At 34.3% G+C, this 27637-nt stretch overlaps 1 protein-coding gene across 2 annotated transcripts in view; it reads right to left on the reverse strand.

Moving 5' to 3' along the window:
• LOC118271922 (transcription factor hamlet) overlaps positions 1-27637 on the reverse strand; it is a 108118-nt gene that overhangs the window by 11601 nt on the left and 68880 nt on the right. The window contains exon 3 of one of the 2 annotated variants that reach the window (XM_050693950.1): positions 11857-11929. The exons of the other annotated variant lie outside the window; for it this stretch is intronic. The gene's annotated coding sequence lies outside the window, so the exon portion shown is untranslated. The remainder of the gene's footprint in view (positions 1-11856; positions 11930-27637) is intronic. 2 annotated transcript variants of the gene reach the window in all.

Raw genomic sequence — 27637 nt, forward strand, 5'->3', positions numbered from 1 at the left:
AAAGTCTGACACTCCCTCTCGCCTCACACGAAATATGTCATTGGATTATTATTTGCGTGGAGATTATAACAAATATGACCAAGAAGTCAATCATCATCAATAGGTTATGAATATAACTGCTTTAATTAAATTGGTAAAAATGTGTGAAAAACTAACGTGGCAACCCTATGTAAGATACAGTATGATGTTTTGTCGTTTTTATTTATATAAAAGTTGAGCTTAGATTGATATTTCATAAAGAATGTCAGCCTGTTTGACGGCTACCACTTTTTAATACTGAAGCGCACACTAAATATGTGTACAGTCCCTGCCAAAGAGTTTACTACAGTTTTTAGTAAAATTATAAAGTTACAAGCCCAAAAGATCGAGAAAAATATTTAAGTGATAATGAACCTACGTATGTGGTCTATAGAATTGTATTTCAATTAATAAATCCCAAATAATTGTAGGCATGTAACAAAATTATATCTGAAGTTAATAATTAAATCGAAAGATGAACTGTTCCCCTCTTAATTGGAATGGAAGGCAGCCATAAATCTTAACATTAATGAACGGAGAAATATATAGAGTGGTTAATTTGAAATATTGTTTTATTCACCAATAAAACTTGGAATAAAATAATTTTCTAATTTTATTAAACCGTTATATTATATGCAAGAAGATATAGGTACTTATGCTGTAAAGTGCCGGCTCTATAAATATTGGTGTTATCTCCATCATATTAGCTTATTAGATTTCACTTTGACAGATCATAAACTCGCAGTTTTATAGCTCAATTAATATTACTTAGTATGTAAGTATAGAATGTTGCTGTAAAGATGGTAATGTCACTAGTAAAGGAGAGACTGGCCTATTAAGTTTTAATTATGTTACTAAAGCGAACCCATTTGTTAAACTAGAAAGTTTAGCATTTTGACGGCGTTAAGGGTAAGTACTGTTTCGAAAGCTGTTTGCACTTAGTACAACTCTCAACTTAGGAATTTGTGTAACTGCAACTTTATATATTATTGCTAAACCTACCCTGGTTGGTTGTTTTCAACCCACAGTAATAAAAATATCACATGTTTACTAACAAACTTTTCAGTTTCCACGTTTAAAATCATCAATGTTGGTTATAAAGCCGCAAGCTTAAAGTGGAACTGATCTGGTCACGTCTGCCACATGTCAGACGATTGGTGGGCAAACCGTTCAATGTCCACAGACGTCGCAGCAGGCCCAAAAGAAGATGACGGAACAAAATCGACATCTATGACAAGGGTTGGCCATAAAAAGCTTTAAACAGAGAGGAATAGAAGGAGGGTAGAGAGGCATTTGCCCTGCAGTGGGACGATCAGGGCTAAAAACATTAGCTTTCAGGTGAGACCCAGGTATTTTATGCCATTTTCAATAGATCTATTGAAAATAATTTCACACACTGATCGTTTAAAGATACAAGTAACAAAATGATCTTCTTTCAATGAAGACTTTCGTACTTGACAGTACACATTAATATCAATCGCGGAGCACAACTTTTTATCGAATCAACGCAACCACATCCATTTAGGGTTCGCACTGACGTCCACTTAAAAATTATATCATATTAAATCAACTAACGAAGCGGCGATCACTGCATTCTTTCTTATAATGTGTCCACTATTAATACCTATATTTTCTATTTTAAAATTCTGTCTGTTTGTCTGTGTTTACGTTCGTCACGTTTAGCCTTAGATATCATTGTTAAATAAATAACTATCCTTTGATTATTAAGCCATGGTAACGACGCAATAAGTAATCGAAACGCTCAGATTGGATGATTTATTTGAGCCGGCCAAACAGAGCGCCGAACGCGCTCTTGTTTCGATTGCTTTAAACATAAACTCAAATAAAGGGTACTTTACCTATATGATACATTTTGAAAGAAACTGAATACAAATTAACATCAAGTAACTATAGTTCCTGCATCGTTGACTAATGAATTTTTACTAATTAATGAAATTACTGGTTACAATTCAAAGAACAAAAGAAGAATTCCTAAACTACCTACAAATTCTACACAAACGAAGTCATGAGCTAAGAATAATCTAAATAAATAGGTGATATAGGCATATTGGCCTTCCATATGTTCCACTTATAACATCTATGTTATGTTAATAAAGCAGTTAGCATTGTTGTTGAGGATCCAGTGCTGTGCTGACCCTGCTTTATATTGCCAGTGTCTTACGCATGTGTGTAGGTACATGACGTAATCCTTACTTTATCACACTTTTGTTTGTAAAGGTATTTAAATCTGGATCGAATCTTTAGGTCAGTTAGGTTGAATTTTTATTGCAATGCGATTGTAGGATGAAAATGTGAGTCCTATTTCAGCGACGTAAAGGTAAGCGTCCACAGGCCCGCATCGTACGCAATGGATTTTAGTTTGTCTTGTATAGAAACTCATACAACTGCGTCCACTGATCCGCATCGTACGGACCGCATCATCGGCAATGCCTACATGCGATACGTACCGATGACGTCATACGGAATGCGTACGATGCGTGCGATGCGTACGATGCAGGCCTGTGGACGCTTACCTTAAGGTGGACAGTCTCATTTTATTTTTGTCACTCATTAGCTATTGTCAAATTGTTATAAGTGCATTGCCTTAAGTTAGTTACCTAACTCACTCACACGGTGAACAGTATTTTGTAAACTATGACTTTATTGTAATTGAATCATCGATAGCGTTAAATTCTATGGATTAAAATAAGCTTTATTAAGACAAGATTGCGATAATAATCTGAAATATACAAAAACAGTAATGTTTATTGTATTGCCAAAAATTAACAACTTAATCAGCCGGTCCACTCCTTTGATGATCTTTATTGCATGTGCCAAATGATGTTTATTTATACGATTATTTTATGACTACGAAATAAATATGTTACCAACCATGCATTGCTTTTAAAACCAGCCAATTATTCAAATTAGACAGGATGTCAACGTCGCTTAGATGGAAAATGTCTAAATATAAGCAATTTTTGATGTTATTCCGATAAAATTATAGATCATAATCGCATGAATTAATTTTGTTGGGGTAATTAAGCTGTTTTGGTATGATTTCAGACCAGGTGTAGTAAGTGGATGTCGGTGGATTAATGCAAATTATCTAGGTTGCCTAAACACCTATTAAATTATACTTACTTAGGATTAGATACCATACTCGAGGAGTAGGGAGATATAATAGCGACTTCTAAATAGGTTCTATTTTCCAAATGAGACTCGAACTACTTAGCTTGCGTATATAGCGCCACCTAGGGACACTCGCAAGACCAGAAGATTTACAAAAGTTATAATTCGTTGCGTTCAGAACTTCGGAATATACGCAGGTACATCTAACAAAATATATGTAGATTAAACTAAGTTGCGATATATTAAATTAATTAATTATTGTGTAAATCTCAGCTATACTAGAAGCTTCCGTTTGTTGGTTCACATTATAATTTAACTACGGATTCATCCTGAACTATTAATTAAAACCTCGATAGTAACAGTTGGTCGTACGTAATTGCTTACCATTTACTTTATTTTGCGGATTAACCGTTTTTCTTTTCCGAATTTGTCGATGGAACGTTTCACCCTCTCTCTCTCTCTCTCTCTCTCTGTCTTTTGCAATTCTGTGTTATAATGTAACATTGAAACTATAAAGTTTGCATGCTTTACAAAAGAATGAATGAAGAGTCACAGTTCGTAAGTATCATTACACCTCTTAACTTAATTAACAAAATGCTAATTTTGTCTCACTCATTATTTATTTATTGTGACAGATTACAGATTGACCTTTATCTAAAGAGATATTGTCCAGAGTCTAGACGATCGAAGGATCAAACTTGAAGCTAGAAACATTTACTTGGCGGTTGCATTTGTCATTGTTATAGTTTATTAATCTAGTTCCTTTCATCCCTTCCTAAGACTCAACCGATCGGGTACATCCACATAATTCCAACATCACCTCGAGTGATATCATCATGCCCTATAACTAGTGATGTATAACGCTTGGAAGTCGGGCAAGGCTGTCTCCTCCCTAGCAAGTTCAATCATTATGCGTGTGTGTAACTATTGATATTAAAACCGGTTACTACCTACGGATTCACTTGTCAATTTACTATTAGTATGTCGTTACATATGTAGGGCTGATTAGGCTTGTTTGTGTTGTAATTAGTTAGAATATATTTAGTTGTTATTAAGGGCTTTTTAATGTTTATTTTTATTATAGTAGTTTGATAGGATTTCTGGGGTCTTAAATGACAAAAGCACCCTCAATTGCCGTGGTGAATTCTGAGCCTGTAGCTCTGAAGTCTCAAAGTATTTAGTTCTCTAATACTGAAATACCTATTAGCACTAGATTTTGTGCAGACTCCGGTATATATGACCCGATCTTTCCTTCATAGGAGACACACAAAAACTGATGTGTGTGTGAAATTAATATACAGACTAATATCGCAATTCTTTTCCTTAATTGTAGCTATTTGTCCTTCTTTATTAATTACTAAAAAATTGTTCATATAACTCAATACGACAGCTGTGTCAAGCCGTATTTGTTGCTACATTTTGTTCTACAGATTTGGGCCTGTATATGAAATACGTAACATACCGGTTTTCCAAATCAGTCAAGCGTACGCACTCATTGATTAAAAATGTATAAATAAAAACTTAACAGTTTCTAGTGCCTCGTCTCAGACAAACTCTAGTTCCTTCTATTCAAATTAATAAATTACAATCCGTTGCAAAAACTGTACACGTCACAGTTTGATAAAAAATGGTACACTTGAAGCCAAAAAACTAGGCTAGGTATTGAAATTTAAACTCTAATTTGTCACTTGAATTCCTTACGAGATTGTTATCCAATTCCAGTAGATCTACTGGCTACATTTGCTACAGTATAATTCATTAGACATGGTTAATATTAGCGTAAAACGACATTGTGATGTGAACTAAAAATACAACTAGACCGAAAATTAGGCAAATATTTAATTCGTTACAGGTTAATTACGCTTGGTAACTGGTAATAAAGCTGACATTGAAGTAACTAGAACTTAGACTCTGATGTTATTCGTGGAAGAGAGCAAATAAAGGTCAATATTGTTTGTCAGAGCGATATAAACAGAACTAATACATACACAGGCAAATACCACACAGCACACATCGATACAATTGCCATAGAAATGATCTTTGCATGTGTGAGTTGTAATGACACTGGTATAGTTATGAAATGGTTAAAATTGTGCGCATGCGACTATGATTACAGTAATTTGTTGCGTTTGAGTCGATATCGCGGCGTTCAAGATCTTGCCAAGGTAAGATTTATGCATTGCACAGATGATCATAGTACTCACACGTGATAAATTGCCCCTCTCAAGCCAAAATTGAGATATAACACGTTTTTACCGAAACATCTGGTGAAAAAATTAATGACTAGTTTTTGTCGCTTGTCTCTTTAAGGTTAAAATATGGCAACTTTCATTTATTATTATAATTTTCGGTGCGGTGCACTTGAATTTCTTATCGGATCAGATTTCGGTGAAAATGTTTCAACTCGATCATCGAACAACTTCATTTGAAACATATTTATAATTAATTGAACAGAATGTAACGTGGAGCTAATTTATACAAACCAGATCTTAGTGCAGACAGTGAAAACTCGTCAATAGATTCAAAGATACCATCTAACAGGGAAACTAGTCTTCATAGAGTCATGTAACCGGTGCGTATATGTATCGGTACTTAGCATACGGATTAGATTGCTCGGAATATGGAGCACGTATGTAAATGGCTTAATAATAGTGAGGCCATCGGATTTAATACTTCATGCTCGAGTTAAATCGAGTGATGATTTCTGGTTTGAAAGATGAGGTAAAGTGGAGATGATTGGTTTTAATGATAGTATCCATTTGTGGATTGCTATAGAGAGTGTGATTGTAATAGAGGTTCAAGTTTTCTAAAAGATGGTGAATCGAGTGATGATGAAGGCAGATAACATCGTTTAATAAAATGTCATTACAAAATTCAATGCGATTTCTATAAATATCATTACTTACATGTCATGGTATTCCACATAATCGAACAATAAAACCATAATTCTAATCTTATCGATATCTTCGCTCCCAACTCGATCCATTTCTGTATAATCATTCAGATCACGTCACTATCCAAGCTTATCAGCTCTGACCCTCATAATTGCATCCCATTAGAGCATCAGAGGTCTAACGAGGCCAGTGTGTACGCGCTTTATGTTATACTTATGTATTATGTACACTAAATTATGTATAACCCATTTATATGCTGCGTACACACCGTTCAGTATTGCCGGGCTTATGTAACGAAATTGCCACATTTCATAGCTCGAGATGACATCTTTGGGTGAGTGGGTTGTTTACGGATGAAATTCTAAAAATAATTTGTATTTTGAATTTCATGTGGGTTTGCGTCTAGACGTAGAGATAGACACGACAGAAACAAGAATAAATTTAAATAATGGTAATGATATTAAAGATGATGGTAATACGAGCAGAGTCTACAAACTGAACAGCGAAGTCTTAGAGTTATTTGGCATTTTCCAGTCGGTTGAAGAACATGCAACTATCAAAGTTCCTCACAATGACCAAGCCATCAGGCTCGCATTACATAACAGCAGCACCTGTTAATCAGGCACATTACAGGCAATCGACCTTCTACGAGATAACGCAGATGTAGTGCAGCCTCGGGCTGTCATTACGGGCATAGAAGCCGCTACAATGAAGGCGGGTCGTAAGTACGCGGGATAATCGTCAGTTTGCGGGACATAATGCTGTGGGTCAAGATCTTCATGCCTCATGCTGCCCTAGTACTTACGCAACCTACGTTTTTAATAAACCATCGCTTTGAAGCGCTTATTTTACAGTTACTTGGGCTAAGTGCTGTGAAAAAGTGTTCAAGTATCTAATCTTTCTTGTGGATCTGGTTAGTGCATGTTTTGATGTGAGACTTTAATGTGAGGTGTGAATTTAGCTTACGGCTAAACAGATCAGGTTCGTAAGTGTTAGATCAAGCAGGAAGCTAATGCGTCATTGTGATTTTATACACGTTTTAGATCAGAAATCTAGAATTTGAATAGGAAATGAACTTTATAAATCAATATTTGCGATGGTGACAAATTAACCGAAATTTTTCATCTAAAGGTTAACCTGAATTAAGTAATAAATTTTGTTGACGTTTCAAATGATATAATAACAGTTATTTTGCATTCAAAGCCTTAAGAAGACAACAAAGAATCGAACGAAACATTGAAAGGCGGAAGGTTGGTCACGGATGACTAATTTCGCGCTACAAAAACCTAAAGGTCCTAAAACAAGTTTACCTACGATTCCGAATGCCTTTTCATATTCATATCGCAACATTTATAATAATGACACAATAATAGAAGTGGCCCAATATTGCCAATACAAATTAACAATGGCAGACGGTTACAATGGACAGCCCACGTGCTTGGAGCCTTGGCATTCACTTCAAATGTCTGGCAGATTCCTCGGGATGATATGTCACACCTTTGTTAAGTGTTAATGCTTACAAACAAGACAGCTTATATTGATGAGCATATGTTACGCTAGCCGCTTAAGCTACATTTTCATCAAATTCGATAGGCTTTGCCATTAAAAAAGTTTTCTTCATTGTCCTATTGCCATCCCATCTGTCTGATCTAGTACTTATTTCAAAACGTAATTTAGCATAATTTTATTTTCCTTGTGTTCATATTTATGAGTGCGATTAATAATTTAATTGGTGCATTATTTATTTGCCCTGTGGTGCACGTGTAACCTAGATGAAGATTTTCCTGTTGCAGTGATGTCGTCTTCTTTACTTTAAGCATGATTGTTTGTTCTAGATTTATTATTAACATCTAAAATGTTAACAGTAAAATATAATTTAGCTTTTTTATTTATGTATTCGTAGTATTGAGTACGGACATTTGGTTAACCGTCTTAGGATCCTGCCCACGTATGTATCAAGTGATTGGTGTTGACGTGACGATTTATTTCATCGTCTAAGCCCATTATAATCCGACGCCGAAGAGAACTACGCTGCATTGAATACTAGAAATTAATTCGGTTAAAGTCCTACCTACTGAATTTTGCAACAATAATATTGAAATATTGATATCGATTTCAATGCAGCTAGTGAACTCATTCGAAGAGAGTTATATCTTATTGAGCCAACTGTTTATTAGAAAGACCAAGAGCATTGATTATGGTTTACAAATTCACTAAAATTACCTATTTCTCGTAAGCAATTACTTAAAGAAAGTTCCTATAAATAAAGTCTAAACAAAAGTGACGTGTTACATGGGTGCAATCAAACACTGAATGGACCATCAACTAATCAAGTAGACAAGTTGGATCCAAATTGGTGCACTGACGAAGAAATTTCCTATATGCAATTACATTAAGATCAATGCAAATTCTGGAGCGTACGTGAACCGTTTATGGGCTTCATTAAGGGAACATAAAAACAGTATTGAGTTCGCCTTGGCGTTTAAATAGCTACGTTTTTAATTAACAAACTTGAGGACTTTTGTTGCCGGCCTCTTTGCTCGGGTCTGTGACGGATGCTTTCGAAATTCTCTGTAATCCTGTTAAGATTGCCTTCGATTTATTGTGCAACGCTGAACACAGATTTAATTGAATGAGCATTGCTTCATTTTTCGGAAGTTTCATGTGACTCAAATTTGATTTAAGTAAAAACTGTTAATTATTGTCTGCCAATTTTCCTAAGTTTCTTAATAAGTTTCGATAGTTTGTATTAAAACTGCGTCATCTATATCCTTAGAGAGAAACAATAAGCATTTACCAGTCGTTGTATAAAGATCTACAGCAAAACAGAGAGCAACTTTTACTACCGACACAGCGAGAAATTCAATATTGGTATTCTTAACTGAATTGGTATCTATTAGAAATCATCAGCGCGGTAATAAAGGGTCCCTAACTGAACATTACGCGGCGGACGGTCGTAAAGTACCTTGCGAGGCCGATAGATGGCGGTAGTCGCGTACAATGGCGCGGGGGCGGGTTTCGCCGCTTCCGATGCGCGAGCGCTATTGATTTGCTGCCAACTGTAGAAGCTCAAATAAATTCATGTTTGTAATACGGTGGACGTCGTGTAGGTACTTTATCTACAAGACATCTAGTACCACGTATTTATTTACAGTTTCTGTGTTCAAGTTTACGATGTCTATAGCGCCTAAGTTATTTACTGTGTCACCTGATATTTGATGATTATTATATTATATAATTTAACGGCCTTGTATTTATTAGTTCTTCTTAATTTACAACTATTGGATGTTTAAATTTATAGTCTCGATGTTATTTGATCGCACAAATAATTGCGACGAAAATAACTAGATACGGGCGTAATTGAAATGTGACTCGGGAAACCGCAATAAAATAATTAAATTAATAAGACAGATAATAATGTTGAAGGAAGCCATACATCATTCGAGATCCAAATTGACAAAACTCCGTGTGGCCCCAGTATAAAACTAATGATCATTTCCTTTAATTTCAACTTTAATTTCTAAACAGTACTTAGACTTACAAGGCGTATTAAAACTATCAAAGTGGCCGCAATGAGGTCTGATTTCGATAATGTATTTAATTAATAACGAAGAAAGAACCGGATCCCTTCCTGTTCCACTGAGAAAGAACTCGTGGCTATAAGATCTGTTACGAAATAATCATTGGTGTTTAACGTTGGACGCGCCGTGCGTAACGGAAACAAAGTTGTATTGGTAGGCGATTAAATTTATTGTAACACATTATTTAATATGGTAGCTCTAGTCGTTTTTATACGTTATTAATTGTAGGTCATGTTGAAACTGTTTGATGTTTCGATGTTACAACCACTTGGAGCTACCGTGGACGGACGGAGATTTCGTTTTTTGAATGAGATAAAACCGGATCGAATGGTTTGTAATTATTTAAACTGACTGATTGGTGTAGTTTTAGCTAAGTGCTACTGTTAAAGGAAATATTTAAAGTATGTTTAATTAAAAATACGCGCATACATTAATTATTGTCATCGGTAACGTCTGAAAAGTTACATTATATGTATATGCTTATTTCTCCTTTTACTTGTCCGTATATATTATCGGTCGGTACTCAACTTTCATGTGTCTTCTAGCATATTTTTTTCCAATATGTATGATCAAACAACCTAAGCATTCTTTTTTCGATAAAATCCTTATCACTACAACTATAAAAGAGATTTAATAAAAAATCTATAAAGTCAATTTTGTTACATACGTATATTTTGATTACGAAATTCAGTCCGTATTTGCACCAGATCGTTATTTAGGAACACAATAACATTACCTTATCAGAGAGTACGAGTTTAATCACCAGACACTGGCGTCGAAAGACTTTCTCTTAAGCAGAGGAAGTCTCCTGGAAAGCATTAGCCATTACGCCTTACACGGAGCAACCTCGCACTTGCTTTACATACTGATCTTGTCCGACCAGCGAGCGTGCACTAATTCCGAGTGATGTGACACCACCGACTCTAATAAATTATCGATACAACGCTACAACCTCTTAGCAACGGTCTGTTAGTTTTAATTTGACGTCGACGTACGGCTCTATAGCTATATTTTTGACCCAAACATACTATTTATAGGCAAATGCAAATTCTAAATAGAAACTTGTTGACGTAAGTGAAATTTTCTGAATATATTAAAGAAAATGAACATCAGAACTATAATTGATCTTATCGACTATCGATAAATTGTATGCCAGTCATAAAACTAGTATTGACATTAGGTATAGTCGATGTATCGAAGATGTCAGTAGCCATTAACGGTGAAACCGCTCTTTATTTAGTCACAATCTCGTGCACTTGTAGTGTTTTACGATAGACTTAGACGACTGGGATAAATACATGTAGACGACGCATTCCGTCGCACTGCGTACTGAGACTTTTTGTAGAAAATAACAACCATTTCATCGACATCGATATCTTGACGTAATTATATAATCAACATACTTAATTTGAATTCCGCTTTAATTGGCGCATCATTTGCTGTATTTTTTGCTTAGTTAATTGAGATTGCTGATTGAAATTAGATCATTAGTATGTAAATTTGCTGTTATGACCATACTGTAATTGTATTCGTAAAATCGAATTCGAAATTCTTACGCGGAAGACCACACGCGAGAAGATCATTACTCTGGCGGCCAGGTTAAAGAGACCTGCATCAGTGTACCATCTTTATGTATTTTCAGTAATGACTTGGGAGAAGGTGTGGCAGGTCAAATTAAGTTGGTCTCGATCGTGTTTCAGAGGGTGGGCGCAGTACTCCAATTTGTGCAAAAAACTGTGTACACTCAATAATAAGGAGTGAAACTTTCCCTTCTTTTATTAAGATGAACTCGAGACCCACCACACGTACCGACGTGATTTTCTTTTTTGGCCTTTGCGTCACATCGCCCAAAGGAAATTATATAAAGTGATTGGAACACGTTATGATAATTGAACGATAACAATCGATAATTTAAGAGCGTTTATCGATTTGATTAGCTTTTCTCTTTACTATTTATTTTGAGTAATTTATAGACCAGTTAGTCTGTTTTGCAGTTCCTAATAACTCATGCTTTCCATTGTCAGATCGATAAGAGAGCTTCATAAATTGTGGATATGTAATAAGGCACACGTTTGACCGATGATTGCGAATCGATTTGTCGACATAATTCGATTTCACGGGTTGGTATCGTTAATTACTATTAGCGAGGATCGATGCAACTTGCGGACTGGTTCTTACGGTGAAACTGGACAGAGGTTAACAACCATTGAGAGCATTTATAAAGTTATTACCATTCCGTTTTTCTCCATTACAGTTGAACGTTGATTTATAGCGTTCAAGTTTTAATGGTTGCTCGTTAATTACCTGAAACAAAATAGGTGATATCAATAATAAGTCGGTGGCACTTAACTTTACGTGTGTAACAAATTACTCTTTATATGTAATCACTTATTAATAAAACTATTTAATTTATTAATTAAAAATAATTGATTATGATCTAAAAATAATTCTCGGTTACAAAAACAAATTAAGTATAATAAAAAATGGGCATACATCTATCATACATGAATAGTAACGCATAAAAAAATGAAACAGTTGACAACTCCGCAATGATTTCTCCGCGGCGCGGGCGCACGTCGGTCGTGCGGAATTTAGATACCGCTCGGACACTCGCTCTTGTTACAGGGACATCTGCGTCGCATGCCGTTTTCACTTCACTTATATAACTAGTATTATATTAACACTTCATTTATTTCTAGCACTAAACTACACCTGACATCGAATTTATGAAGTGTCAAATACAATTTTATTCAAAACTTGTCGCCTGGTTATGCTAAAAGTAATTTTGACTTGTTAGTCTAGTAATCATCTGTTTATTCAGTGCTTTGTAAGAAGGATAACCAATAGCCATCGGTAATAAAAACGGACGGAAATTAAAATGTACGCAATCGCTATTTTCCAGTTTCGCTACGATTGGAATTCATATGTATTTTTTATTACAATTATATCCTGTTCGCAATTAGTTTTGCTATGTTACAAGGAAAATCATCGAATAATTGTTGCGTAGCACTCAAGTAGGCCTAGATGACAAAATGTGGAGTCTAGATAACAACGTAATTGACGCGTCGGTGCGCAGGCGCACGCTCGTGGGTATTTACCGCTCGCTAATGCACCGCGGATTACCGTGTTTAACATATCGGTTTATGACGGCCACGGCAACCATTAAATCATCATTAGATATTATTCCATTTTATGGTTATTGATTTTATATTAAATTTTATGAACTCCCAATATTAGATCGTTACGCTAGATTATATGGTATGGTACTCGTTATGCAAACATTGACTCAGCCTCAAATAATAACGTTACATAAAATATATGTTATAAACACTTATGTTTCTTTTTAGAGCGATTGATATGCATTGCGAAAAATGAGAGTTGCATTTTGAGAAAGAACACCTTTCGTTTTGGGCCGCAAAAATGACAGAACACGTATAAAATTACAAGAATTATACCGAAGGTTACAGCGAGAGTAATCAGACTCAATAAAATTTTATTCACCGGTTTATTTTTTAATACTTATTGGTTTACGTAACGGCAATAATTTTGTAGCACGTGCGCCGGCGCAGCTCTGCGCTGGAACAAATCAATTAAGCGGCAGTTACCACCCATTGTCTTTGATTCAGATGTCTCGTTAAGGCGACGCGCTCACAGCAAACAGGCTTCCGTCAAATTTATGTTTATCATTAAACTCTTGTCGCCGACGGGAGTATACAAAGTTTGGTATTTTAACGAAACTTTAATTTGAGCTAAATTCGATCATTGTTAACGAAAAACGCTTCAAAGGAATACGGCACTGTAAGACATACCTTATTGATTGCCTCATTACTGCACTTGTTTTTGACTCTAATTTAATTGGGTGTATAAATTTTATTGCACTCTCTTTCCTCTTTTTCCTTTGATTGAACAGGAATTTCTTTAAAGGGTGTTTATTTATTGGGTGCAATTAAATCGGGTCGAATGCGCGAAGTGAAATTGGCATAGCGCAATAATCACGAGCGGACTGGTCCCATCAATATAGTTAGACACGCATCCGGCGACAACCGAACGGACAGGCGGACAAGCGGACGCGATTGAAAACTAATAATATTTCATGTGACCAATAAACCGTGGTACACATTTACGCAAGCTCACTCCCGGACGGGCTAATGAATGCGGCGTGGTGCTCACTTGACGCTTATGTGTCTTAGGACTTACGATTTACGCAAAGGGAATTATTTTTATTAGTATTTTCGTAATCAGGAATGAAGATTTCTATGTCTATTTAAGGCTGAGAGCGTAAAACACCGTTGTGAGCAATTCAGGATGCACATATTTGACCAGACAACGTAAGTGTACATATTACTGATAATTTATTGTCTATCTATAAGTTATGGAGTAATTTTCTCATGTTAGTGAAGGCTGGAAGAGATTTTTTGTAGTAAAATTGCCGTATTAACTCACTCCGGTGGATAGAAGACCTGATGAAGATCGCATAGAGCTGCAAGATGCAGGTCGCTTCCTACAGTCCTATCTGGAAGTCATTGGGGGGAGGTCTATATTCAGCAATGGACGTCTTGTAGCCGATATCATGATGATGATGATTACTCACTCACTTTTACTTTACAAAAGTGAAATTGAAGATACTTGGGAGAGAATTAGTAATTACGTATTTGCTTGGAGCCAATTTGATCGACTATCAAGTGTGTACTACTCTTACTAATAAAATAACTGGCAATTATCTACTCGTCTTTATGATCTAGTTTGATGAATGATATCAAATTAGAGAGGCAATAAACCCACCAAAGTAGTTATTTTGATAAAAATATTGATGTGTCATAAAAAATATCACGAATATGATACATTGGGGCTCATCATGTTATAGAGCGGTGTAATAAAATTAATTATGAACATTCCAAGTTTATTACGCGTTACTTCATTAAGTTTAGAATTAAGTGTTAAGTTCTCTTTATTTATGCAAATCATTTGATTAGAAGGCTTTGCTTAATTATATGTTATGAGTAGGTTTTACTGTTTAACATGATTTATGAAAGAAAACATTTTAATCAGTGATTAATTATGAATGCAGTTGATTTATAAACTGGTTGATAAGTAATTAGTAGAATCTTATTTATGTTTTGAATGTGTAAACAGAAATTGTTTGTTTTATTATCAATCCGAATTTCATTTACGATTTTGTGTAAATCAATTACCTACACTTTTACTTGCATTATTTAAATCATTTCGCATTAACAGGCCCAATCAAAATAATCGAATTAAATTTTACTCTGTTATTATTAATTATCATGCGTGCGTGTGTAATATTTGTCAGAGTTGCTATAGCAACAGGGTATAATTCAATTTAAAAATCGGCAGCAATCGGCTGTCGGCATCGTCGGATAAAAGACCGAAATATCTTTTGGCAATTAAAACATTGCGAAATTCAACACCGACGCTTTGTCGGCTTTTTCATATAAGTAGGTACATGTTTTAACAAGAGAAATTATAGCAGATCATTTTTTCTTTAATTAATACTCCGTTGACTGATGATTAATTTGGAGCCAAATATTAAATTTAGTATTTAATTATCGATAATATATTGCTCTATATTTCATTGTGGTGATTGGTGTACAATTTGCGAAGTGAGATAAAAAGTTGTTTTAATTTTTGGTGATAAAGAATCACATAAGTATATACTTATTTAACTCGACTTTGCGGTTTTAATCACATACTCGCGATTTTGTAAACAGAGAAAGAAATATGAATTAAACTGATAGTATATTATATACCAATGTTTTTCATTTAATAAAGAATTTTCAATTCTATTATCAAACAAATATAATAGATACACAGAACACAATCTTTATAGAATCAATCAAAACCTGAAAAATAATTAAATAATTTTTATGACTTGACCTTTTCAAACCGAATTTATGTCCTATATAATTTGAACCAATAGAAATTAATTACATATTAAAATCGTATAAAGTTAACCTATTAACTAAAGGACATTAAAAGCGATTAAAGACTCTATTTAATTGACGAATTAAGGTTTTTTATCAGTTGTAAATGATGTGGTACGTATGACATTTTATTACCTTTCCGTACTTTGATTGAATCCATTTATGGTTGCTACTTAAATCTCGACGATACTCGATCTCCATTGATTCCTAATAGTCAATAGCAATAAAACACAAAAGTAAGGTTTTATATCTGTTCTGTTATTACTCAGGGTTTTAGTTCATGAGTGAGTTTGATTCGACATGAAGTCGAGTAATGCTGATAATAATTTGGTTGGACCTTTTAAGATAGGTAGGTATTTGTAAATGATAGCTTATCCAATCAATATAGGTAGTTAAAGTTATGTGCACATTTTCTCTAAATTTTATTGTATAAAACGCTGCTTTTCGAAAAGAGTTTGATATAAATATGTCAAATGGATAATATAACGTAAGGAGTTATTTTTTTCTAAAAAAGTATTGCGACTTTTTTACTGTTTAAAGAAGTATTGTGACTTAATTTACGTTATCGCGTCTCTAAGGATAAAAAAACAGTAACTATCGTATTAATTTTCTCGAATTTAAAAAGTGATAAGCTGTCGAGAGATCATAGTAGTCTAAAGTTTACTACTATATATTGACCAGTTTCTAAATTCTGCCTAAGTAATAAATATAAATAAATCAATGAATATAATCGTAAACGCGTATGATTGGCATATTATAAATATTTGACAAAAGTGCTCCAGTTCTGCGCTCGATTTGGTAATTTACGATTTAAGTAAATCTATTTGATGTAGTTAAATAAATTGGCAATAAGTTATAAGTTATATGCCTATAGAAATAGGTTTCAATTTTAATTGATATTTATTCCTCTTTGGGATGGTTTTGTACCCATCAATTTTCTTGTTTTAAATTATTTCTATTGATTGGTTTGAAGCAGGGGTTCTCAACCTTTTGTGGGAGCTTCCCGTTCTCATAAAAATATTAACTTTTCGATTATTGAAATCAGTTAATCCTCTCAAATGTCTGCTTCAACATGAGTTTCATTCGAGTTTTAGCCGTCGTATTTATTGGAATCACAAGACAAACTTCTGTGTTGTATTTCTTTTTTATTTCGTGGACTGTTTTTTGTCTTGTACGGACCACGGCCCCTGGACCACCGGTTGAGAACCACTGAATTCAAAGAAGTTTTGAGTATGAGATTATTCGTTTGTAGTTCATTCTAAAGTTCAGATGAGACAAATGGTTTCTTTAAAAGTGTAATGGGTGTAATTAGGAGTTTTTTTGTTAAGCTTCCTTTTCAACTAACTCTGAGTTAATTAGGAAGATATTTATTGCTGTTGCTCCTTTATATTTTACTGTTAGCTGATAGGTATAAGGAGGTATTTCAAACCGGTTCCGATACTTCTTCCGTCCGGCTTTAAAGAATTTAGAGTTAAAGATCTGGGTGTCACGTGTATGTGAACTTGTTCGTTTGTAAACACACCCACAACACAGAAGAAAATCCTAGTGTAGAGCAACATTTAAAAAAATAATCTCACTCGCTGCTCATGATTAAGAGTCCCTCTGTGACTCGAGACTAGTAGAGCTTTTCTCTATTAATGTACTGGAGTAAACCGTGTTTTTTTAGTCAATACGATATTATTACGGTTTTTTCTCCAAATCAAACCAATAACACAACCCTGCTCACACCACTACATTAACCAAATTACCCAAATAAATCCACACGAAACTGAACCTTAATTACTTATTCACTTATACAGAGTACAGATGAGTTATTCATATTCATATAAACTCAGTATCGTATGAAGATCTCAGCATTGACTGATTGAAGTAATTAACCTGGTTGAGATGTGGGGCAAGGCGGGAGCTTTGTTCACGTTATGTCTCATAATTATTATGTCAAGATTTTTTATAGCTGATACGGTGTTCGCAGACAGATTTGTACCTATATTTGGATTAGTGGGGCTCTGATTTTGAGGTAATTATGTGAGTAAGATTTTGTTGATGAATGGAGTTCGATGTTGCAAACTTTTGATGATAAATCTACGTCAGTATCCTCGCGTTCAATGTGTTAAAAATAATATGTGATGGACTTAAGCTTTGTACTTTCAATTATGAACAGCAAACCAATTGAAAGTACAAAGCCTACAAGTTATGATTATACATTTTTTAAAACAGGCCATGAACAATCATCTAGGCAGCATAACACATCAAAAAACAAATGAAATCATAGGAAAGGAACAAAAAGTTTGAATACTAAAGCGACCTCGTGCAGTTATTCACATGTTATACTCGTATTATAGGTTATTTGTTTAAGATGACAAACTCGATACAGTCTTTTCGGCATTAGTCACTTTTTCAAAGAAGAGAAGAGGAAAAAGGCACCATATCGTAAAGTACAGGGTGTTATCTTTCACACATTTGTTGGCAATAAAAAGGTAAAACGTAATAAAGAAAGTAAAATGTTAATGCGTGTCACTGAAAAGGTTACGGAGAGATAAGAAAGCGATTCTACGTATCACCTACTGGTAATTAAATAAATGTATTTGTTTTAAGGAAAATGCTACAGTGACTGACACGCATGCAACGTCACGCCTTTTAACCCCCAAGGGGTAGGCAGAGGTGCACATTACGTCACGTAATGCCGCTTTTCATCACACTGAGAAATTTTGCAAAAACCGAAAAATCCAAGTAATACTTTGCCCTATCTTAAATAGAACCCGAGCGACCGAAAATCGAACCTGTGCTTCGTTGCTGGGAAGTTACTTGGAACTGCTCAATAGTCTGTATCCCAAAGATTATATTCAAAGAAATTCAGATCATTACCTCTCAAATCTACGTAGGTATACTACTGGCACACTCATTTAATACATTGTATAAACGAAGGCCAAAACCGATGGCTTGAACTTTCCACGTTGAACCTCTGACCAGCCTTTGTGTTAAATGCCGCTGTTTATATAGCAGTTTAATGTATTTAACTGGGTAACTCTGATATATGCTTGTTATTATATGTGAACGTGATTTTTCAATCACCTCATTAGTGAAAATATTTTGCTCATTCGATTTCTTATCGATCGTATATTTTTTGTTAACCTGAATCAAAATTGCTGAGTTATGTATATTGTAAGGTACCAATTAAACCTAAATCAATATTGTAACGTCAATAGTTTGCTGGATAAAGACTGTGAGACGAGATGAGACAAACGTAAATTATAATAGATAACAAAAGTTATTTCAGTATTTATTTGGTAATTTTCTACGCACAACAAATATTTAAACATGCATCCTACCAACAAGAAAGATGATTTATTGTCCATTACTTTAGAACCATTATACTTTAACATCACCATTTACAACACTATCGGCTATGGATCACGACAAATCAACGCGTGCGACTATCAATGGCGACGCGACCGCAGAAGCCGACAATTTAATCGCACCATAAACTTTCCAACGCGAAAGTGAGTTAAGAAAAAAACGCCGAATGCGCGTAAATTGGACTGTTTACACACCGACGCACAAATTATTTTGGTACTTTAGTGACATGTTGAAACGGCTGCCATCTTGCGTAAGATGGGGCTGTAACTGACAGATTACATCTCAGTGTTTTAAGGCTTTTAAGATACATTCACTCTTTTAAGCCTTTCGTGTAATTAGTGTTCTGTATTTTACCAACTGCCGCACTTAGAGACAGTTAATGATTACTTAATCTATTCCTTAGTAACGATTTTGTATCGAAAACAATTGCTAAGGACTGGGTTAAGTCATTATTAAATGACTCTGAGTGTGGCAGTAAAAATTGTTATTTATTCTCTATCTTCAACAAGAATGTTTATAACACTAGGAAAGTTGTACAAAAATGCCCATAAAATGGATTTTGATAAACTTTTATCTGACACTACCTCAAAATGACCATACCACTACACTTTGATCTCAGCCAAAAGGTTAATAAAGTAAAAAATGCAACAACAGTTACCAATCCAATTTTCAATTAGTCTTCCATAACAAACAATCTATAATACCAGACAATAATATATTGTAGTAAAACTAAACTAAGTAGCCTACTCATTCGACCAGTAACTGGTGTACACACGGCTACAGATCAGGCTATACATTACCAGTATAAACTGACCCTTGAATACGCGGTAAGATCATACAGAGAGAGCTCATGATAAACTGGTGTTGTATAGCTTGCTGTGTACACTCGAACACTGATAAACGAGGGTCAAAACAAAACACTGCTCTAATAACTATCACTAACTTGCTTCGTATGTAGGGGCTAGACCACAACGTGCCACAAATAATTGTATGGAAGCCACTATACTTACTATACATAAAAAGGTTTTGTTTGTCTGTGAACTTGATCGTATTAGAGTAACTAGTCTCAATGCGAAAATTCATTAAAATCGATATAGCTATTTAGGAGTTAGAGACCAGCTTAGATACAATAATATTATACAAATATACACGTATACTAAAACGCTGAGAACTGTAGCGATGATGCGAGGAATAATTTAAATAAGTGAATAAATAAGTGAAGTCATGCGATCCAATAAAGCAGAAAGAAAGAAGAAGACATATGGTTCAAACTCTTATCTGCTTTCAATGAAGACTTAAAATGCGAACGGCATTTCCAAAAAATCTTTTTACATCGTGATATTAACTTAACATTCTTTGACCAATGTGCGTAGGCGAGTCCTGCAGGTGAGGCTAGTGTACAATGAAACAGGTAAATAGACAGCCTGTAGGCATTTGTTGTGTTGCTTCCTACGAGTGCCGCTCTGTATAAGTAATGTGAAACAAGCGCCTGCGCCGACGGAAAATGCTTTGATGATCCGCTTACAACGGGCCAGTTACTTGAACGAGTAGATGGAATCAATGTTGGTGCAAAATTGGAGTAGCATTCCTATTTGATTTCCTAGTTTTAAAATAAAAATTGAGAATTTTCTTTTAGATCAGTTGTATTGATGATTACTTGAGAACGATAAAAAGTAAACTGCTGCAAAACTTGGTAAATAGAAAATTAAGTACTGTTTATAGACACACGAGAAAATTACAGACTTCTCACTAAACAATCACAGATAACAAACCCTATCTTAAACTAAATTATTATATAACAAATACACTTCCTAATCCAGTCCATTATCATCGGAAACGAAAGCTCTTCGCCAGTAACTCGTGCACTAGTGCAGTCCAAACGCTTGTTATCGATGTATCGGGAAGCGAGTGGTGAAAGTATGCAAGCAGGGCATTGGGCATACAACGGAGCATGCGACACTGCCCTCTGTCCACTGCACTTAGGTACTATCGATAACTTGGTGCTTAGAACAAGTTCCTTGTTACAAACTATTGTTTGAAATGATTACGTTTTAGTTTGTTCTTACGGTATTAGTGGTTAGAGATACAGCTGGGTGTCATGTTGTCTTGTGTGACGGAAGCATTAGTATATACGTAGGTTTGTATAAAATTTTGAGGCGAAACAATTAATGATATCAAGTTAAATCAAAAAGAGAAAAAGCTCAACAGATAAATGACATATTTCGGTTTTTTTAAGTCAAAGTCAAATAATTGATTCTAACTAAACCATAAATAGGTGCGTTTGAAATGTCAAAAAATAAAGAAATAAATAATCTTCTGTTAGTCTGTTCGCCAGTGAAGCTAGATGCTCGTTCCAAAGTGTAGCTTCGAATGGAGAGAATATCTAATATCCTCTGCTAATTATTGCTAGAGTGCAATCACCTCATTCATTTCCAATTTAAGCGCAGAATTCTCTATCCTAAGTTTTTAAATACGTTTTTATCCACATAATTACTTTAACCACTGCCCAATGCTCATTAAAGAAACACCCAAGAACAACAAACAAGCTCCTTAACCCACATTAAATCTAATTTTACACTCTCAATATGCAATAAATACGAACTAAAGTTAACATTTCTCTCCTAGGTAACATTACTAACATTAGTTGAAATTCGATAGTCTCTGTTTCTATTCGTACGATATTTACAATCAAGTGTGTTTAAATAAACGATCTGCGGTGCTAATGAAGGGAGTTCTATTTAGTCTCACTATGATGCCATAAAGTGGAGTCAAGCTTCAATGTAGCTCCAGTAAATTTATTTATACCGGTATAGATACATTAATTGGTTAGTTTAATGGGTGAGCTAGCGCGTGGTTGTGTGTTTGTTTATTGAAATGATCAATTTTTTTTTGGGTTGGAAATGGTACCTACTTTTATAGATATTTTGGTCATGGAAAGTGTCAGTAATTGTTGGTTTATTATTGTCTATAGTATAGTATAGTAAGTCGATGGACTTCATAGTAACTAGTAGACAATAATAGCGAATCATAATTCATTATTGTTGCTGCTTAGAACGAAATTTTTCTTTTGATACTTGTCTTAAGTATTATTGAGTTTAGAAATAGTTGAGAGATTGGCTATGGCTACTTTTGATATTAAGGTTCTCCTCTATAAATGAAAAAAGAGAGTGTTATCGAAGTCTTTCCTTTTAGGGAAATTGATTTTATATTACTATTGAATTATCCTACATATCTAGAGTTTCTTATTAAGATGTTTTTAAACATAATAATTGTAAATAAGTACATTATCGTTGAACAATGTAGTTCTTAAATCGACACCTGAAATTATACTTCACCTTGCGATTCAACGACCATGATCAACTCGTAACTAGCGACAATAAAAGCGGAATAAAAATATTTATATACAACGAAAAAAATACTTATGTCCCATTGTTCGTAAGGTGTGTTGATCGCAAAGATTTACGTACGACGATCGTACAAAAGACCGTATTACGGAGTGGCCACAATAAATATGATTTATTACTTCATCGGCAACCCTGAATGTATTTTCGGGTCATCTCAGTTCCTCCCACTCACGACCCGCCCGCAGCTACTCAATGAAGACATCGGATTCAATGCCTCCATAAATCAACGATTGGGGAAGAAAAATTCTGTCTAGTTGAAATATCGATGGGGCCAAAAAAGCTTCGGAGAAATTCCGAGCGGTTTGAGAATACTGATGCGCTGGCTGGCTGGCTGTAGGGTTGACCGGTTCAAGTTTACGAGTATGGTTTACAAGTTTATTTTTTTATACCTAGAAGACTTTCTCTGTATACAAAAGTCCAAAATAGGTGTAAATCTGTTTACCTATATATGATAGATAAAAAAAGTTACTAGTTTACGTAAATTTATCAAATTATTAATTTAAGAATATAGCGTATCTTCTTTAACGTCTGATTAAAATAGAAACACGAATTAATCTCTAAAATGAATTTAGACTTAACATATCATCACATGGATCCTTAATGAAATAACGTTCACTGTTCCCAACTCATCAGTAATTTTTTAAAACACAAACCTGAACAAAACTTTACAAGCAGTGCCAACCCTGTGTGTTAACGAAACAAATTGAGCTGTTGTTCATCATCGAGTCACTGTATCGGCGCCTACGCATGTCCAATGCCGACGAATATTAACCATAATGCTGTCGCTACCACGATTACTTATGCACTTTTTGAATGGAAATTAAGTATAAGAAATAAAATATCGATTAAGTTGTGTTTTATATGAGCGTTGAGAATTCTTTGAAGAGTACTGTTAGTTCATTGTATGGCTACTTAGGGTTATCAAACGTAGAAGTGATATATTTTGTAGTCTATTTTTATTGATAGTTTTGGTTGTAATTTAGTTAAAACATTAATGTTTCTTCTCAAGTAAACAACGTGTAGAGTAGAATACGTGCTATTATTGGTTCTTCATGCTATTATTGGAATAATCCCGAATAATAAAAAGGTTGACTTTACTAATACTTACTTGCTAAGCATTTTGAATAAAAATGTAGGCAGTATTCTTATGGTCACAAGGTTCATTTCTCTATAACAATAAGTACAGCGACGTAGGTGACCAAAATACACACGCATTAAAGCTTAAAGAAGACAAGATTATTAAGATCTGAACCAATCAGGAAACAACGGTAACATTATTCAACGTTTTTTACAATCGAATTAAATGTACGGCCATCTGCAAAATCTAGATGTGTAATGATTCTGTTTTTGTACGTACACTCATTTCATTCGAACAATATTATACCTGAGTTCTTCCATTATAGTTTTTACCATCACTTTTGTGGGAGGTAAGTGCACATTATGGTGGATGCCCTAAAAGATGGCTTTATAATGTCAAGGATAGGGATATGTGTAAGGAAATGTGAGTCAGAGTTGAGTCACGGATGGTTATAGTGCCATTTACCTTACCTTCTGTTTTCTTAGAACGTCCTTATTATTTTTATTATGAAATTAGCACATCTGTTGCTGTACGTGGGAATTTTTGTGGTACTTCGAGTGGAAAAAATAGTTGCTGCGTAAAAATGGCACTTATATAGTAAAGTTTGAGTTCTATAGTGTTTCTGGTTTATGTTTCTGTAGAAATGACTACATAAGTATACAGTTTAACTACATTTACTTTGTCAATAACTGCAGTCTTCCCTTCACTACCAAAACAGATGATGCATTTTTGAAACCCGTTGACAGCCCGAGGGCGTGTGACTAGTCGCGACTCGATTGTTAGACGTTTTGCAAGACAACCAGATGAGACGTAGCACGAAGGAGTTTCAAAATATTTGGGATGGTCATCTACCTACCAAGTGATTGCAAAATGTAGGGAAGCTGAGCAGAGATAACTGAACTAATATGTTAATTATATAGAGATCAGTTTTTGAACGGAGCAGAGCTATGGATAATAGATATTTTGACTACTGCAATTCTGAATGTCTGAAGTCTGTTCTTTTGTTATTTGGTAGTTAATAACTATCTTCCTTATAGCAATATTTTTTAGATTAGATTTAAAAAAAATCCTTAATAAAAATCAAACAAGACTCATTATTGTTTTGGCAACCGCAATACAACACGTACTTATAGAAAAACTGCAAACAATCGAATGATACATCGAGAATCGATTTCGAATTTACCGATGCATCGCATCGAGTTATTTCAATGAGTGTCAGATTACAATGCGCAGACGTAAACCGATGTCAATGACACTTTATAGTTAGGGATCTATAAGATCTAAGTCACCTCATAAAATAATATACGTTACTGCTTTACCGATGTTGAATTAAATGATATCGATACTCGGATCGAATCGATGTGTTTAACGATTATAATTTAATGGTTTCTAATTAGAATCGACTTCGAACTTGGAAGATGTTGATATAAATCTTATTGCTAATTACTTGCTTGTTGCGTAGGTAGATTTTGTGTTGTAGTTTTAGTGCATCAAATCTACATAGATACTTATTCTTATCGTACTATTAAATTGATTTATAGAAAAAGTGCGAGACTAAGTTTAACTCGTAAGTTATAAGTGTCTAACTGCAATTTTACAATTTATTAAACAGATTGTTTACAACACTGATCACTTTGAAAGGAATTGAAATATAAAATATTATCTTTTGATAATATTATCCCATATAAAACTACAAAGAAAGAAACTTACCAGGTAGCCTTTACACCGTAGATCTTAATTTCCACAATCACAAACAAACAATTATTGATTAAAAGATATTTCCTAAAATTTATTACCTCCAAAAGCCTTCAAGATACACAGAGGCTCTATTTTCTTCCGTATCTCATATTTTACATCGTCCAATTTATAATTACCTGTAACAAAACAAATAGAAAATTATTCAATTGCTCTTATTACACCCACGCGTTATTAGATCGGGAATAGACAACGGGCAAAACGTTCAATATAAAGCACATCAAGCTACCATAAACTGTTCAATAGATTTTCAACTCTGGTCTTAGGTGATAGGGTTGAAAGTTGATTGGATGATAGTAGTTTGAAGGGTAGGTTGACCTGCTGTCAGTATATAACTGAAGAAGCTCTATAATTGAGAACTTGGCCTCGGGCTGGGGATTACTATACGAAAGTTATTTATGTTGTTACTGTTTATTTTATATTTTTCATTATTGTTGTAACGGTGTTGGTATTGTGGTTCGAAGTATTGTTTTGTGTGTATAGAGATATTAGTTACAGCTGTCTTAAAACTTTGAATAAGTACTGTTTCGGTAGTCAAAAGTCTTGGACTCTAATTTCAGATTTGGACTAAATATTGGGCTAAATTATTATAGAACTTCTTAAGAAACAGAGTATTTAACAACGAAGTCTGGAATGGTAGTCGGTGTATAGCGATCCGCGATAGGTTCGCTCTTTAATACCTACATTGTACATACGATTTATAATATTTAACTGGAACGATTTTTATTTCAATTGAGCGTTTCTTAAAAATGAGATGGTATGTATTTGTAATTGAACATTTGTACTTATAATACCTATCTAAATAGGCTATTCTTAGGTCACAATTTTGCAAGCTTAAGGTCACACAATAATATATCATTCGCTCATTAAGTATTTCACATTTGCTTTATAACCAAACGAAGTGTGACTAATTTTTAAATAGAAATAGAAATATTATTACGCAAGAGAGCCACTTGAGGCATCAACAATATATAAGAAGGCATTCTAGTAATAAATCTTAACAAATCAAATGACACGTTGATTAATATTATTAAGCGATTTATATACAATTCGTTAGATCTGTATTGTGTATAAACATCCGTTTAATGTAGACAGCAGCACATCATAATACCCAAAACAAACCAAACATCTCCAATCGATATTAAACCTTACAGATTTTATAATAGAACTGAAAATTGTATACAGATAAGTGTAGCTTTATGTAGTGTGAGTGAAAATGAACCGTAAATAAATTTGTATTGAATATTTGAATATAGAATGTTGCATCGTTTACGCACGAAATGTCTAAACAGTTATCAATGAATAAGGTTTTAATAAAAGTGATTTGGTGATGGATGAATGGATGGTTAGGTCATTAGAGACGAGTTATGTTCTGCAACTTTTGTGTGCAACTTTTTTCTTTTATTGTGTTGTAAAGTTGTAATTAATGGGTTGTGGAATGAATTAGTCATAACATAAAAAGCCTGATGTTGATTTTCGAAGTGATTTTGAGAGGTGGTTTAGTAAGAAAAGTATACACGCTTCAGGCTCCATTTATAGAGACGTAGATTTTATTGTATGTTAAAATCTTAACTAGGTAACGTATGCTACGAATTGCACTATGTCTTATTCTAAAGACCTTGATGCAAAAAGTGATGTATATGGCTAGTACAAGTCCAAAAGTACTGTATTTGATTAAATCAAATAAAAAAATCGACTTTTAACCAAATTAACAAAAGATTTTCATCGATCTAACAGGCATAAGACATTTGTAGTGTATCATATTTGTAACAAAATCAATACCCGAATACATAGTACTTATACCTTGCACATAATGCTTGCATTAATTACTCAGTAAACATTACTTTTAATACACCCAATCAGAACTTAATCCAACGCAAATTCTAATTACTAAACCAAAACCTACATTCTTAAATAAACTCTATTTTAAAGAAAATAGAGCTCAAAATAACTTGCAACTATCACAATGGTAGGTAGTTGTAGAATCGGTCGGATCATTAGTGACGCGTGCGCAGCGCGTGCGATGCGCTATTAAATTTGAAACAGTATACATTTATAAGTAAATGCGTTTACTGTTTAATATTCTATCAGATATAGTCACGCCGGTTTGGTTCATTGGCTAGTTGTTGTGTAAAGAGTCGTAGTTAAGTAGGCTTATTTGCTATTTGTCAAGCTACTCGTATCATGTCCATGACTGTAAAATGTAACCGTGTTACGGGTTCCATTCCCGCGCAGAACAACCTTAAAACATTGTGCTATGATAAATTATTGTTCAAGGGACTTTTTTAACCCTTAAATTGGCACTGTACTCCACTAATACCATAAACTTTAAAAAAATCTAATGACCCAAATATTAAAAAAACCTATTTTTTTTATATTAAATAAGTAGCAATAATTGTCAATCTTGGTAGACTTTTATTGTAAATTATGATAAAATCGAATATAATTTGTCAAATTCAAAATTTTTTCGAAACGG

Source organism: Spodoptera frugiperda, chromosome 5, assembly GCF_023101765.2.
Source record: "Spodoptera frugiperda isolate SF20-4 chromosome 5, AGI-APGP_CSIRO_Sfru_2.0, whole genome shotgun sequence".
NCBI classification, from domain to species: domain Eukaryota; kingdom Metazoa; phylum Arthropoda; class Insecta; order Lepidoptera; family Noctuidae; genus Spodoptera; species Spodoptera frugiperda.